This window comes from Entelurus aequoreus, linkage group LG18 (assembly GCF_033978785.1).
Source record: "Entelurus aequoreus isolate RoL-2023_Sb linkage group LG18, RoL_Eaeq_v1.1, whole genome shotgun sequence".
In the NCBI taxonomy this organism is placed as follows: Eukaryota; Metazoa; Chordata; class Actinopteri; order Syngnathiformes; family Syngnathidae; genus Entelurus; species Entelurus aequoreus.
In genome coordinates, this window is record NC_084748.1 from 41260618 (window position 1) to 41279235 (window position 18618).

Here is an 18618-nt window from a genome sequence, read left to right on the forward strand (position 1 = left end):
TTTTTAAAGGGCCTAAAACGAACAAACAAAAAACATAAACAACAATACAACGTATAATTAACGGATAGATCTGAAGTTGATCTCGAGATCATTGTGTTAAAAGTAAACAGTAAAAAAAATGTATAATTTATTTTTTAACACTTTAATGAGTAGGACCCTTTTGGTTCCCCAATAATTTTTGTGTGATTTGTTTTTAAGTGTCATCGCTCAAAAAATAATAATACATTAAAATCAATGGTGTTATGAGTTATTAACCTTTTTAAGGCTCCAATTATTATATAATCTCAAATATTCCACTTAAAATTTTTATTGGGTGAAAATATTGCATATTTTGTGTTTTTTCCATAAAAAAACAGGGTTTTCTTTGACAAAAAGAGCATACGACTTAAATCTTTAAAAACGTTATATTGACAGATAGACCTAATGTTGATCTAGAGATTTAAAACTTGAATAATAATAAAAATAATAATACTGAATAATGACACATTTTTTATATTTTTTTTAACCAAAAACCCTTTGGGGTCCCTGGGATCAAGCGAGTGGAGGCCTAAATGTATATTTTTTATACATATATTGTATTGGTTTTTAAAATAAAAAAATATCAAAATGGCCCCCGCTTGCTTTGATTTGTCCGTGTGCAGCCCTCAGTGGAAAGAGTTTGGACACCCCTGGCTTAAGCGCTTTCCTGATAGCATCATCAGAAATCCATCATATTGGTATGCTAATCAGAGCATGCGGATCAGATGGGGCGATAGATGCTCGGCAACATTTAATGGCCTACTGAAACCCACTATTACCGACCACGCAGTCTTATAGTTTATATATCAATGATGAAATCATAACATTGCAACACATGCCAATACAACACGGGTTAACTTATAAAGTGAAATTTTAAATTTCCCGCTAAACTTCCGGTTGAAAACGTCTATGTATGATGACGTATGCGCGCGACATCAATAGTTAAACGGAAGTATTCGGACACCATTGAATCCAATACAAAAAAGCTCTGTTTTCATCTCAAAATTCCACAGTATTCTGGACACCTGTGTTGGTGAATCTTTTGCAATTTGTTTAATGAACAATGAAGACTGCAAAGAAGAAAGTTGTAGGTGGGATCGGTGTATTAGCGGCTGGCTGTAGCAACACAACCAGGAGGACTTTGACTTGGATAGCAGACGCACTATCCGACGCTAGCCGCCGCCCGCACGGATGATCGGGTGAAGTCCTTCGTCCTTCCGTCGATCGCTGGAACGCAGGTGAGCACGGGTGTTGATGAGCAGATGAGGGCTGGCTGGCGTAGGTGGATAGCTAATGTTTTTAGCATAGCTCTGTGAGGTCCCGTTGCTAAGTTAGCTTCAATGGCGTCGTTAGCAACAGCATTGTTAAGCTTCGCCAGGCTGGAAAGCATTAACCGTGCAGTTACAGGTCCATGGTTTAATAGTATTGTTGATTTTATGTCTATCCTTCCAGTCAGGGGTTTATTTCTTATGTTTCTATGTGCATCTAAGCACGATACTATCACGTTAGCTCCGTAGCTAAAGTGCTTCGCCGATGTATTGTCGTGGAGTTAAAAGTCATTGTGAATGTTCATTTTGCGTTCTCGACTCTCATTTTCAAGAGGATATAGTATCCGAGGTGGTTTAAAATACAAATCCGTGATCCACATTAGAAAAAGGAGAGAGTGTGGAATCCAATGAGCCAGCTTGTACTTAAGTTACGGTCAGAGCGAAAAAAAGATGCGTCCTGCATTGCACTCTAGTCCTTAACTCTCACGTTCCTCATCCACAATTCTTTCATCCTGGCTCAAATTAATGGGATCGCACTCGCTGCTGGTGTAAACAATGGGGAAATGTGAGGAGCCTTTCGACCTGTGACGTCACGCTACTTCCGGTACAGGCAAGGCTTTTGTATCAGCGACCAAAAGTTGCGAACTTTATCGTCGATGTTCTCTACTAAATGCTTTCAGCAAAAATATGGCAATATCGCGAAATGATCAAGTATGGCACATAGGATGGATCTGCTATCCCTGTTTTAATAAAAACAAATTCATTTCAGTAGGTTGGGATTGGGGTACGCCTGGGGGGAATTCTCTCCCCTGCCCTCTTCAATCTGTATATGAATGAACTATCTGTACAGCTCAATCCTGTAGAACAGGATGTGTACTTTGGTAATACTTGTGGTCAATCATTTTATGTATGCGGATGATTTAGCCATCCTGTCTCCTAGCAGTGCTGGCTTCCAACAGCTGCTGAATATATGTAGGGATTATGCTTGAAAATATGATGTGAAATATAATGCCAAAAAGACTGTTGTCATGATATGTAGAACAAGAGAAGACAAGGACCTCTCTTTTCCTTCGTTCTATCTGTCAGGACAGGTGCTGAGTGTGTGTGATGGAACTAAGTATCTGGGGCACATCAGTACTGACCTTTTGGGTGATGATGATGACCTATACAGACAGCGGCGTATGCTGTATGCCAAAGCCAACATGCTGAGAAAGAAATTGTATTATTGTACGGATGATGTAAAGATAAAGTTATTCAGAGCCTATTGCACTCCTCTGTATACTGCCCCCATGTGGGTAAAGTATAAGCAGAAAAGCATACAGAAGCTGCAGGTTGCTTATAATGATTGTATGAGGCTGCTTCTGGGAATTCCAAGAAGCTCCAGTGCAAGCCAGATGTTTGTTAGTGTCGGGGTGCCCACTTACTCAGCGTTGCTACGCAACCTAATGTATAAGTTTATGTGTAGGGCATGAAAATGACATAATCACTGTGATAACGAACCCTGGCCGCAGTTCTGTTAGGTACTCATTTGGACTGTGGAACCATCGGCACACATGTTTGTATGTCCGAAACTGATATTTTGGCTTTATATTTTATGGTTTTGATTTTAATGTTTTATTGTTGTGTTTTTAATGTTTTGTATTGTGTTTTTTATATGTGTAATGGATCTTAAAGGCCTACTGAAATGAGATTGTCATATTTAAACGGAGATAGCAGATCCATTCTATGTGTCATACTTGATCATTTCGCGATATTGCATTATTTTTGCTGAAAGGATTTAGTAGAGAACATCGACGATAAAGTTCGCAACTTTTGGTCACTGATTAGAAAAGCCTTGCCTGTACCGGAAGTAGCGTGACGTCACAGGTTGAAGAGCTCCTCACATCTGCACATTGTTTACACCAGCAGCAAGAGCGATTCGGACCGAGAAAGCGACGATTACCCCATTAATTTGAGCCAGGATGAAAGATTTGTGGATGAGGAAAGTGAGAGTGAAGGATTAGAGTGCAGTGCAGGACGCCAGGGTGTATCTTTTTTCGCTAGGACCGTAACTTAGGTACAAGGGCTCATTGGATTCCACACGTTCTCCTTTTTCTATTGTTGATCACGGATTTGTATTTTAAACCACCTCGGATACTATATCCTCTTGAAAATGAGAGTCGAGAACGCGAAATGGACATTCACAGTGACTTTTATCTTCACGACAATACATCGGTGAAGCACTTTAGCTACGGAGCTAACGTGATAGCATCGTGCTCAAATGCAGATAGAAACAAAAGAAATAAGCCCCTGACTGGAAGGATAGACAGAAGATCAACAATACTATTATTACTTCTACTATCAGGAGACACGGAACCAAACACTGGACCTGTAACCACACGGTTAATGCTGTGCCGCCTGTCGAAGCCTAGCAATGCTGTTGCTAACGACACCATTGAAGCTAACTTAGCTACAGGACCTCGTCAGAGCTATGCTAAAAACATTAGCTCTCCACCTACGCCAGCCCTCATCTTCTCATCACCACCTGTGCTCACCTGCGTTCCAGCGATCGACGGCGCGACAAAGGACTTCACCCGATCATCGGTGTGGTCGGCGGCTAACGTCGGATAGCACGTTTGCTATCCAACTCAAAGTCCTCCTGGTTGTGTTGCTGCAGCCAGCCGCTAATACACCGATCCCACCTACAGCTTTCTTCTTTGCAGTCTCCATTGTTCATTAAACAAATTGCAAAAGATTCACCAACGCAGATGTCCAGAATACTGTGGAATTTTGCGATGAAAACAGACGACTTAAGCTGGCCACCGTGCTATTCCAAAATGTCTGCTTCAACCCGTGTTGTCACGCGCAAACGTCATCATACCGAGACGTTTTCAGCCGGATATTTCCCGGGAAATTTAAAATTGCACTTTATAAGTTAACCTGGCCGTATTGGCATGTGTTGCAATGTTAAGATTTCATCATTGATATATAAACTATCAGACTGCGTGGTCGGTAGTAGTGGCTTTCAGTAGGCCTTTAAGGTCTGCAATAAAGATTGATGATGATGTTCAGTTCAGTTCAGTTTCAGTTTATTTGGAACATGTATACGATACAATGTAATGCATCACATATTTCCAGTTCTTTCATTACAGCACGTCCGAAAAGGAGTAAGAAGAAGATGATCTTATTTAATCCTACTCCTTTTCATACCATACCAATTTTATCCAATTTCCTTGTTCTCGGTCTCGGTAACAGAAGAGTGAAAAAATACATAATACATAAATAATATACCATAGGGCGGGGGTCGGCAACCCGCGGCTCTAGAGCCGCATGCGGCTCTTTAGCGCCGCCCTAGTGGCTCTCTGGAGATTTTTCAAAAATGTATGAAGAATGGAAAAAGATGAGGGGAAAAAAAATCTATTTTTTTGTTTTAGTATGGTTTCTGTATGAGGACAAACATGACACAAACCTCCCTAATTGTTATAAAGCACACTGTTTATATTAAATATGCTTCACTCATTCGAGTATTTTGCGAGCGCCGCTTTGTCCTACTTATTTTGGCGGTCCTTGAACTCACCGTATAGTTTGTTTACATGTTTAACTTTCTCCGGCTTTCTAGGACGTGTTTTATGCCACTTTTTCTGCCTCATTTTGTCCACCACACTTCTAACGTCGTGCGTGAGTGCACAAAGGTGAGTTTTGTTGATGTTATTGACTTGTGTGGAGTGCTAATCAGACATATTTGGTCACTGCATGACTGCAAGCTAATCGATGCTAACATGCTATTTAGGCTAGCGACATGTACATATTGCATCATTATGCCTCATTTGTAGCTATATTTGAGGTCATTTAGTTTCCTTTAAGTCCTCTTAATTCAATTTATATCTCATGACACATGTAATATGGCTTCATTTTTGCGGCTCCAGACAGATTTGTTTTTGTATTTTTGGTCCAATATGGCTCTTTCAACATTTTGGGTTGCCGACCCCTGCCATAGGGAGTAAAAAAATATTAAATACATACATAATCTCTCTCTCAATAAAAAATAAAATGAAAAAAGGTTTCAAGATGTTCATCATAATTATTTTTCTGTGTACTTTGTGAACACTCGTAGTTTGAACAGTCTCTTAAACTGAATCATATTGGTGCTTTGTTTGATTCCTTTGGTTAATCCATTCCATAATTTAATTCCACATACGGATATGCTAAAGCTTTTAAGTGTTGTACGGGCATACAAATCAAAAATGTGCCACAAACAAAAACATTATGTTTCACAAACTCAAAAAAATGTTTCAAAAACTCAAATAAATTATTCACAAACTTAAAAAAATGTTTCACAAACTCAAAAAAATTATTCACAAACTAAAAATTTTTTTTTTTTTCACACACTTATAACATTGTTTCACAAACTCAGATTATTTCACAAACTGAAAATAATGTTTCACAACCTCAAAAAAATGTTTCACGACACGTGGTGCCGCTGAGTCAAATTAAGGCCGACGGATTGGTTAATCCATTCCATAATTTAATTCCACATACCGATATGCTAAAGGTTTTAAGTGTTGTACGGGCACACAAATCAAAAATGTGCCACAAACAAAAACATTATGTTTCACAAACTCAAAACAATGTTTCAAAAACTCAAATAAATTATTCACAAACTTAAAAAAATGTTTCACAAACTCAAAAAAATGTTTCACAAACTCAAAAAAATGTTTCACAAACTAAAAAAAAAAATGTTTTTCACAAACTCATAACATTGTTTCACAAACTCAGATTATTTCACAAACTGAAAATAATGTTTCACAACCTCAAAAAAATGTTTCACGACACGTGGTGCCGCTGAGTCAATTTAAGGCCGACGGATTGGTTAATCCATTCCATAATTTAATTCCACATACCGATATGCTAATGGTTTTAAGTGTTGTACGGGCACACAAATCAAAAATGTGCCACAAACAAAAACATTATGTTTCACAAACTCAAAACAATGTTTCAAAAACTCAAATAAATTATTCACAAACTTAAAAAAATGTTTCACAAACTCAAAAAAATGTTTCACAAACTCAAAAAAATTATTCACAAACTAAAACTTTTTTTTTTTTTCACAAACTCATGACATTGTTTCACAAACTCAGATTATTTCACAAACTGAAAATATTGTTTCACAACCTCAAAAAAATGTTTCACGACACGTGGTGCCGCTGAGTCAATTTAAGGCCGACGGATTGGTTAATCCATTCCATAATTTAATTCCACATACCGATATGCTAATGGTTTTAAGTGTTGTACGGGCATACAAATCAAAAATGTGCCACAAACAAAAACATTATGTTTCACAAACTCAAAACAATGTTTCAAAAACTCAAATAAAGTATTCACAAACTTAAAAAAATGTTTCACAAACTCAAAAAAATGTTTCACAAACTCAAAAAAATTATTCACAAACTAAAAAAAATATTTTTTTTCACACACTCATAACATTGTTTCACAAACTCAGATTATTTCACAAACTGAAAATAATGTTTCACAACCTCAAAAAAATGTTTCACGACACGTGGTGCCGCTGAGTCAATTTAAGGCCGACGGATTGGTTAATCCATTCCATAATTTAATTCCACATACCGATATGCTAATGGTTTTAAGTGTTGTACGGGCACACAAATCAAAAATGTGCCACAAACAAAAACATTATGTTTCACAAACTCAAAACAATGTTTCAAAAACTCAAATAAATTATTCACAAACTTAAAAAAATGTTTCACAAACTCAAAAAAATTATTCACAAACTAAAAAAATGTTTTTTTTTCACAAACTCATAACATTGTTTCACAAACTCAGATTATTTCACAAACTGAAAATAATGTTTCACAACCTCAAAAAAATGTTTCACGACACGTGGTGCCGCTGAGTCAATTTAAGGCCGACGGATTGGTTAATCCATTCCATAATTTAATTCCACATACCGATATGCTAAAGGTTTTAAGTGTTGTACGGGCACACAAATCAAAAATGTGCCACAAACAAAAACATTATGTTTCACAAACTCAAAACAATGTTTCAAAAACTCAAATAAATTATTCACAAACTTAAAAAAATGTTTCACAAACTCAAAAAAATGTTTCACGAACTCAAAAAAATGATTCACAAACTAAAAAAAATTTTTTTTTTCACAAACTCATAACATTGTTTCACAAACTCAGATTATTTCACAAACTGAAAATAATGTTTCACAACCTCAAAAAAATGTTTCACGACACGTGGTGCCGCTGAGTCAATTTAAGGCCGACGGATTTGGGACGCTGTCATCAACAAGAAATAACAGAAACGGAAGAGAAAAAAGAAGAAGAAGAAGAAGAAGAAGGAGAAAAAGAGAAGGAGAAGAAGACACTATAGTACAGTGGTCCCCAACCCCCGGGCCGCGGCACGGTACCTGTCCGTGGATCGATTGGTACCGGGCCGCACAAGAAATAATGAGTTATTTGCGTTTTATGTATCAACTGAGCCTGAAAGGTCTTTTATTTTGAAAAGTATTTTTTGTTTTGAAAAATGACCGGATTCTCTCGGTTATATCTTGGTCACTTGAGCGCCAAAATTTAACCCAGCTAGCAAAATGAGTAAAAAACAGACGTCTTTGAAAAGTTTCTTTGCGAAGGGGAAAAGGCACAGCGAAGAGAGAGAAAAACAGTCTATGACTTCCAACAAAAAGAAAGCTTTTGATAGACAATACCAGGAGCCATACTTGAAATATGGATTTATCGCAACAGGTGAACAAGCCCGCTCTGCATAATATGCGACGACCAGCTCTCAAACATTAGCGGGGATTTTGTGTGAGCCAAGGAATGGATCCGCGACCCATTTGTTGACAAAGCAGGTGAATCCAGCATGTCTGTGGCTTTCTATGTCAAATATGGCTCTTGTGACCCTTCCTGTTTTTGCAACGTGTGATTGGATACTCACTTGGTAAGGCCAGATCGAAGGCCTTACTGACAACAACTTGTGATCTGATTGGCTATCGCAACTGTCTATCAATGGGGCGGTATAGCTCGGTCGGTGTCAGGTTCAAACACTGATGACATCTATTAAACTAGACAAGAAGCAAGGAATTAAACAGAGACAGAATTAAATTTGGCTCTCTTGAGGAGAAACGCGTACACCTGTACCCTTGGACAGTGTCACCACGCTCTGACGAAAGATTGTACACCTCCTCTTTTATTTGGAATTTCCCTGATTACATGGCAACAGCTGTTTCTAAGGGATGGGGGGTCGTAAACAGCCATCAACTTTGTCACAAAACAGTTCAAAGAAGAGGTCGTAAAATAGTTCAAAGAAGAGATGCCTGGAGCTTGGGCAGGTCATGCTTTCTCAAGACAAACTCTTTCTGTGGATTACAATACATCAAAGAAACAGAACACCTTCATGTTGCTTCCCATCCTACACAGTGGAGTTTTAAAAGCCTTCTTTTTGGTAGGATCAAAGACAGCTTTTGTCCTCTCGCAGGGCGAGCTGAACTTAATGTAACACAAACTTTTGTGATAACTTAGATACAATTATTCTAACCGTTGGTAGAGTGGCCGTGCCAGCAACTTGAGGGTTCCAGGTTCGATCCCAGCTTCTGCTATCCTCGTCACTGCCGTAGTGTCCTTGGGCAAGACACTTTACCCACCTGCTCCCAGTGCCACCCACATTGGTTTAAATGCAATTACCCCCAGCTGGGACCGTCTCGTTGCGTAGAAACAAGCTCAGGGCTCCCCTTGATTTAGCGTTACGGTGAGTTAAACTTCTCATGCACTTTGTATTCGTTTTTTAATGTTGTATCTGCATCTTATTGTGAAGGCATGTAAACGTTACCATAGCAACCAAAATCAGAGCGCGTTACAACGGTCGCAAACAGAGGGAGGTGAGGGAGAGGAGAGGAGGAGAGCTTGAAAGTCCGGGGCACACAAACATGCAGGAGGCTTATCTGACGGTTCTAACGGGCAACTTTATTTCAGCTGTTGAAAAATAGCATTCATAAAGAAATTAGTGTAGAATTGCTGGTTCTTGTCATTTATATATTTTTCCTTGAATTTTTTATGTATGTAATGGGCTGAGTACACAGTTGATTCACGTGTATTATTATTACATAACAATCAACATGTCCCCCCCCCCCCCCTCTCCCCCCCGGTCCGTGGTAAAATTGTCAAGCGCTGACCGGTCCGCAGTTACAAAAATGTTGGGGACCACTGCTATAGGGAACCCCCACAGTGGCGCTGACAACACAAACGTGGACACTTAGTATGTAATGAAATGGCTAACACAGTTTATGTCATTAAATCTACAATCTAAATTTAGCTAATCCGAACTTCGAAAAAATATGGTTAATAAAAACGTTTATTATTTTGGTTGTTGAATGTGTTCGACTGTTTAAAGCAGGGGTCCCCAAACTACGGCCCGCAGGCCGGATCTGGCCCGCCAGCGTCCAAAATCAGGCCCGCGTGAAGTCCCAAGTATTAAAAAAAAAGAAAAATAAAAAAATAAAAAAATTCTTATTTTTTTCTGTCTTTTCTTATCCACTTTGTACCGCTTGCTACTCACGGGGTCTCCTCGCCCCTCAGGCAAATCATATTGTCTAAAAATGCATTTTGTCATCGATAACGTGACATCATCGCGCATGCGGAAAGTGCGCTATATATATATATATATATATATATATATATATATATATATATATATATATATATATATATATATATATATATATATATATATATATATATATATATATATATTATAAATATATATATATATATATATATATATATATATATATATATATATATATATATATATATATATATATATATATATATATATAAGGGGTGTGGGGAAAAATCGATTCGAATTCGAATCGCAATTCTCACGTTGTGCGATTCAGAATCGATTCTCATTTTTAAAAAATCTAATTTTTTTTTTTTTTTTTTTTTTAATTAATCAATCCAACAAAACAATACACAGCAATACCACAACAATGCAATCCAATTCCAAAACCAAACCCGACCCAGCAACACTTGCATCGCATCTCACAAGCTGTGTCCAATATTTTCACAAAGATAAAATAAGTCATATTTTTTGTTCATTTAATAGTTAAAACAAATGTACATTATTGCAAGCAGTTGATAAAACATTGTCCTTTACAATTATAAAAGCTTTTTACAAAAATCTACTACTCTGCTTGCATGTCAGCAGACTGGGGTAGATCCTGCTGAAATCCTATGTATTGAATGAATAGAGAATCGTTTTGAATCGGGAAAAAATCGTTTTTGAATCGAGAATCGTGTTGAATTGAAAAAAAAAATCGATTTTGAATCGAATCGTGACCCTAAGAATTGATATTGAATCGAATCCTAGGACACCCAAAGATTCACAGCCCTAATATATATATATATATATATATATATATATATATATATATATATATATATATATATATATATATATATATATATACAGTCCGGCCCCCGGCCAAATTGTTTTAACCCAATTCGGCCCCCGAGTCAAAAAGTTTGGGGACCCCTGGTTTAAGGCAATGCACTAAAGAATGTTTGTGCATTTTCATTAAGTGAGAATTACAAATTTGCACTGGTCATTGGTTACCTATATAGCATGTAGCATCAAAGACATTTAATAACGTATGATTTATAAACAAGTTGTTGATGTGACGATCTGTGACTTCACTTCTGGCCGTGGTTCCTTGTTTGCTGTTTGTTTCATGTCGGCGCTCTGATTGGCAGCCTGGCACACCTGGTTGCAGTTGCCAATCAGGCGGCTATTTATGTCCGCCTCGCCTGTTCCTCAGTGCACGAGGATTGATTATGTTCGGGACCGTTTGCATGCACGACAGCTTCTTCCTGTTAGTGAGTATATTAAAAGACTCTTAACTGCACATCATTCTCCTGTCTCCTGCATCTCAGGGTCACAACCGCCTCAAACATGCAAGTTCACGACAGTTGATGAACTATAAAACTTTACTTGTGGTTCAACCCTTGTGTAATGTTCATATTAATGTTACTCAGCCAGCGTTTGTGGGTCTGATGGACCCGTTGCATTTTGTGGCTTTTTAATGCCTCACAATCAAACACTTTTATGTTAAAATGCTGAGCAGATGTTTACCGTATCCCAATAAACATCAGTTTGGTATTTTAACATAAAAGTGTTTGATTGTAAAACATTAAAAGCCACAAAATGCAACGGGTCCATCAGACCCACAAACGCTGGCTGAGTAACAACTATATGAACGTTGCACGGAAAATTTCTCTGCCAGTTTCTGCATCCAACAGAGATTCTTCTTTTGTGTTTTTGCACCTGCGGTTCCCACACAAGGTTGCAACATTGTTTGTCAACACTGCCTGCTCTCATTTTCTCGCACATTTGACCCTCTGATGTTCTGTGTACCTACATGCTGTCCTCCTCCTGTCTTGGCCTGCTGTGTGTGTGTGTGTGTGTGTGTGTGTGTGTGTGTGTGTGTGTGTGTGTGTGTGTGTGTGTGTGTGTGTGTGTGTGTGTGTGTGTGTGTGTGTGTGTGTGTGTGTGTGTGTGTGTGTGTGTACCAGTGACGTGCAGTCAGTGGAGGCAGGTGAGGCGGCGCCTCACGTGCCATCATGGAAAGAAAAAAAATGTAAAAAGAAAAAAAATTAATTAAACTGTTATATGTATCCAGTGATTATACTATAAAGTTATTTTCCATTTAACTTCACCAGTTTTAGATTATTTTTATTCAAAATCGCTGAATTTTCACATTTTCCGTTCAAATACTGAGAATAGACGGTGCGGTGATCAGCAGCCAGTTGAGGCACGTCACTGCGTTGTGCCTCAACATGGATTGCGGACTCGGCTAACTGCTGGCCTGCTGTGCAGTGAGACCGTATTGCTATATGAACCATATTATACATTTCCATAGTTTAGTTAGCTGAGGTATATAATGTACAGTGTATTTTGTCAACAACTGTAAGCGTGTAAGTATTTATTGTGCTAAGCAATCATAAAACGTCTGCAAAAGATGCACTGGCTGAGGCTCGCAGTAATCCCGCCTCCTGGTGGTAGAGAATGCACCCCCGCCGTAGAATGCACCCCCTGACGGGAGTGTTCTATCAACTAAAGCCCACACTTAAACTGTCCACGTGCAAGATTGACTCTATTTAAAAAAGTTATTGAATAAGAAGCCAAAAAGTGCAAAATCAATAATGTTCGTGTTGGAGGAGTTGTGAATGACTGCAGGGCCACAACATTAGGTACACCTGCAGACTGCAGCACGGATTTCATATTTCATTCATTCACAACTCCTCCAACACGAACATTATTGTTTTTGCACTTTTTGGCTTCTTATTGAATAACCTTTTTAAATAGATTCAATCTTGCACGTGGAAAGTTTAAGTGTGGGCTTTAGTTGATATAACACTCCCGTCATGGGGTGCATTCTACGGCGGGGATGCATTAATCCAGCACAACAGCGGCGCATGGACTTCATTTATAAGTAAAGGTAAGACCATAATAAAGTTTTTTTTATTAAATGTGTTTTTTTGTGTGCTACAGTTTGTATGTGTAAAGTTAAAGTTAAGTTAAAGTACCAATGATTGTCACACACACACTAGGTGTAATGAAATTTGTCCTCTGCATTTGACCCATCCCCTTGTTCAACCCCTGGGAGGTGAGGGGAGCAGTGGGTAGCAGCGGCGCCGCGCCCGGGAATAATTTTTGGTGATTTAACCCCCAATTCCAACCCTTGATGCTGAGTGCCAAGCAGGGAAGAATGCTGGTATGAGCTTTCAAACATAACCCGTTAACTGCTGCCAATCAAATGGTGAATAAGATACTCTTTAGGGTTCATATGTTTGTAAATATGACTGTGATGAAGTCAGTGCCTCACTGTTGTGTACAAACAACATAAATTTCCAGACTTCTATTGGCCCCGGGTCCAGTGGACCCGGACATCTTATATGTAATAGAAATGTGTAGGGGGGTGTATGGTGTGTGGTCATTAAATATGTATTCTGATATATGTTCTTCACAGAAAATGAGCCAAAGTCAGTGAGTCTCAGTTTGAATAATTTATTAATTCTATCATTTTTCTTTTAATAAAAAATGACAACGGGTCCCACTGACCCGAACACCACACAAGTACAGTCTAATGCAGTGATATGCAAAGTGCGGCCCGGGGGCCATTTGCGGCTCACAGGTCATTTTTTAACGACCCCACGGCCCATTTTAAAATACGATTAAAAAAATGTAAAACATAAAAAGTTTTTATGAAAGACCAAACAGGTGAAATGTAACAAGAAAATGTTGCAATGTTTACTCTAATAACACAAAGCTGCCATGCAGGCTGTTTGAAAAAAAAAATTAATGAAAATCTGTTATTATGAATTATTGACCTATCCAAGGCTCCAATTACGTCACATTAAATATTGCACTTTGAGATATTTTTGGGGGAAAATGTTGCATATTTTGTGTTTGCCATATAAAAAATTGAGCTGTCTTTTTTATTTTAAAGAAGGGCCTAAAACGAACAAACAGAAAACATAAACAAAAATACAACTTATAATTGACGGATAGATCTGAAGTTGATGTCGAGATTATTTTGTTAAAAGTAAACAGTAAAAAAAATTTATAATTTATTTGTTAACACTTTAATGAGTTTTTGGTTCCCCAATAATTTTTGTGTGATTTGTTTTTAAGTGTCATCGCTCAAAAAATAATAATGAATTAAAATCAATGGTGTTATGAGTTGTTGACCTTTTTAAGGCTCCAATTATTATATCATCTCAAATATTCCACTTAAAAATGTCATTGGGTGAAAATATTGCATATGTTGTGTTTTTTCCATAAAAAAACAGGGTTTTCTTTGACAACAAGAGCATACAACTTAAATCTTTAAAAACGTTATATTGACAGATAGACCTAATGTTGATCTATGGATTTAAAACTTGAATAATAATAAACATAATAAGGCTGAATAATGACACATTTTTTATATTTTTTTTAACAAAACCCTTTGGGGTCCCTGGGATCAAGCCTGAGTGGAGGCCTAAATGTATATTTTTTATACATATATTGTATTGGTTTTTAAAATAAAAAAATATCAAAATGGCCCCCGCTTGCTTTGATTTTTCAGTGTGCGGCCCTCAGTGGAAAAAGTTTGGACACCCCTGGTCTAATGTAATTAGACTGCAAGAAAGGACTTAAGGTGACATGATCATGTTTTCTAATCAATATTTACATTTTGATTGGTGTATTTAAAAAAATAATAATATCTCCCCTGTTATGAAATTACTTATTTCGCTACCTGAGAATGTTTTTGATACACCGTATGTAGCGGGTATTTTGACTGGTTACTTACTTCCTGTCTATGAAGCATAGCTCTAATAACCACTACAGAAGTGATGGCACAAGAATAGGTGTGTGGAGGGAGGCGTGGCCGCACTGCCTGCGGGAGTGGAGGTCACCGCCCCTGTCCAAGGTGCTGAGGACAGCGCACCGACAGACAGGGTCAGTGCTCGGCTTCGAAACACTGCTGAACAGGTGATTAGATTTCCCAGGTGGTACGAGTTGTCTTTAACAGTAGCGGCCGGGAACAGGAAGAGTAGGGACTGAGAGGACTTGGAGAGACTGTAAAGGCCTGTATATCTGAAAAGATCATTGATGAGCTTATGGAGGGAACATTAACACTTTGTTCAAATCTACACGCCTGACTCCTGTGACGTGTGTAGCAGAGGAACCGCTAGGAAGCGACTCCTACAAGGTGTTACTCGTTCAGTCGGCTGGGTGTCAACCGTGCGGCGCTCCTGTCACCGTCGACATCTTTAGTGATGTCACAGAACACATTTACATGAAACACATCACTTTCCTGTTCAACTCACATACAGGCGGACGTTGCAAACCTTACAAATTAAAGTACAGCGATAATTACACCATAACTTTTCACTCATACCGCAAATAAATATTATGTGTTCGTTAGTATTTGTTTATTTGAAGGACAATGGGCAGTTGCATTTAAAAGATGGCTGCACCAGATTTAACACCATGCTAATTTCCATCTGTAGTCCTTTTATGGCGCATTTAACATCCGCCATTAAAAATACACTGTGATGATCCAATGCCCGGATCATGTTTTGTTCTATTAGTTTTACTACCTCAGTTCTGTTTTCAGCACCCCTTTGGTTTACGTTTTGGTTACCATGGGTGCTGATTAGTTTCACCGGCCTCTGATTAGTGTTCGGGACGCTCACCTGCTCCTGGGCACTAATCAGAGAGCTACATATTCCTGTTTTTTGCCACACTATGTCTGGCTGTCTTATTTGCTTCCATGCAACACGTCACGTCGATTACTTCTGGATTCCTGACATACGCTTAGCCATTTGTTTTTCTTGTTAGCTATTCCATTAGCTCCCCGTGCTATCGGCACGCTGCATTTTTGTATACCGAACAATTTACAATAAATAATTTTCTTACCTGCACTATGCATCCGGAGTTCCATCTGCATCTTGGGAGAACGACCCACGTATAAACATACGACTAGAGATAAATGCTTTAAAATGTAATATCGGAAATTATCGGTATCGGTTTCAAAAAGTACAATTTATGACATTTTAAAACGCTGCTGTACGGAGTGGTACACGGACGTAGGGAGAAGTACAGAGCACCAATAAACCTTAGAGGCTCTGCCTTTGCGTGCCAGCCCAATCACATAATATCTACGGCTTTTCACTCACACAAGTGAATGCAAGGCATACTTGGTCAACAGCCATACAGGTCACACTGAGGGTGGCCGTATAAACAACTTTAACACTGTTACAAATATGAGCCACACTGTGAACCCACACCAAACAAGAATGAGAAACACATTTCGGGAGAACATCCGCACCGTAACACAACATAAACACAACGGAACAAATACCCAGAACCCCTTGCAGCACTAACTCTTCCGGGATGCTACAATATACACCCCCCACTACCTCCTACCCCCCAAACCCCCCCCCCCAACCCCGACCACCTCAACCTCCTCATGCTCTCTCAGGGAGAGCATGTCCCAAATTCCAAGCTGCTGTTTTAAGGCATGTTAAAAAAAATAATGCACTTTGTGACTTCAATAATAAATATGGCAGTGCCATGTTGGCATTTTTCCCATAACTTGAGTTGATTTATTTTGGAAAACCTTGTTACATTGTTTAATGCATCCAGCGGGGCATCACAACAAAATTAGGCATAATAATGTGTTAATTCCACGACTGTATATATCGGTATCGGTTGATATCGGAATCGGTAATCAGGAGTTGGACAATTTCGGAATATCGGATATCGGCAAAAAAGCCATTATCGGACATCTCTACATGCGACCCAACCGTAACATACACAGGACTAAAAATATATAACAAAAGGGAAATTACATAATAAAAAGCAATTTAAAATACAGGTGCAATAGATAGAGAAAGTGCGAGTTACAAAGCAGTGAGCGATCAACTTACAGTATTTTCGCAGCGTCATTTAAAGTGCAGAAGTATATAAAGTGCAACAGTTTTGATAAAAATCCATATAACACATCATACAGTGGAGTAGCCATCAGATGGTACCCATCCAATAGCTACAGTATATACCCCATCGGTACTGCATACGTAAACATGGTGACAATATTACAGGATGAGACACCATCAGACTGCAACCACTAGGGCAGAGTTGGGTAAACTTTTTGTTTCAGGGGCCACATTGGCTTTTGAAATTTGACAGACGGGCCGGGCGAGCACTTGATGCATTTCAAAGCATATCATATATGTTGGAACTAAGAGTAGACTTCTCAAACATGGGCTATTTTAATTAAAATACACCTATTTTCAACAATATCATATCAGTAAATCGATGAAACATACACATGGTATTAAAGGGTGAACAGTTACCGTAGGGCGCACCGGATTATAAGGCGCACTGCCACTGAACGGGTCTATTCAGGTATATTTTCATACAAAAGGCGCACCGGATTATAGGGCGCATTAAAGGAGTCATATTATTACTATTTTTTTCTAAATGTAAAACACTTTCTTGTGGTCTACATAACATGTAATGGTGGTTCTTAGGTCAAAATGTTGCATAGATTATGTTTTAAAGATCATCTTCAAGTCGCTTTCTGACAGTCGCTTCAGGATGCGCCGTTTTGTGGGCGGTCTTATTTACGTGGCTCACCTTCGACAGCGTCTTCTCCCTGTCATCTTTGTTGTAGCGGTGTAGCGTGTAGAGTTGAAAAAGTGTCAAAAGATGGAGCTAACTGTTTTAATAACATTCAGACTTTACTTAAATCAATAACGGAGCAGCATCTCCTCATCCGTGGCTCACTAGTGCAACAACAATGCCGGAAATGTGTCCCGTGAAAAACCATCTGACCGGAACTCTCTAATAATTAAAGTTCCTTGGGTGAATAATGTAAACTCACTATACCTGTAGTTTTTAGGGCTTCCATAGCAAGATTTAGGTTAGAACTTTACACTACTTTATATTAGAAATGGCAACAGCAGAGGGTGGATGTCCCATAACAAGAAGTGTAAAAGAAGAAGCTTATCGACTAGGGCATCGGCACGGACTACATTTTCTGGACTTATGCAGATCTCAAATACACATCAGCAGGTACCAGAAGGTAAGGAAAGTTGGTTTTGCATAATATTGTGACACAAAACGCCAGATAATATGTCTGCTAATGGGTGCTATTTTGCGGTCCTTATACACACACCATAGTAATACTTGTATCTCTGACTACGGTAGCCGTAATGGGCCGACAATCCATCAAGGGGTGAGGCTTCAAAGACATACCAAAACATTTCGACGGACTTTTGAGCGCCGTGTGTAATGTTTTTTATTTTCAATGGAACATTTAACGTTTTGGTATTGTTTACTGGCGTCATAATGCAGTCCACATGTATCTCTTATGTGTGACTGCCATCTACTGGTCACACCCATCATTACACCATGTACCAAATAAAATTGCTTCGAGGTTGGTAAGCACAACCAGTGCATTAGGCGCACCGGGTTATAAGGCGCATTGTCGATTTTTGAGAAAGTGAAATGATTTTTAAGTGCGCCTTATAGTTTGAAAAATACGGTACATTCTCTTCTAGTGGGAGCAGTGTTGTTGATCACCTTTTTTTTGCCAGTCCGTCAAAGTGTAGTATCAGTTTTGTCGTGGCAATCCTCAAAACAGATCTTTGCTCAATTCTGTTTTATTTTTGACGAACCGGATCAAAGGGACCAACGGGCCGGATTTAAAAAGTTAAAGTACCAATGATTGTCACACACACACTAGGTGTGGCGAAATTATTCTCTGCAATTTACCCAT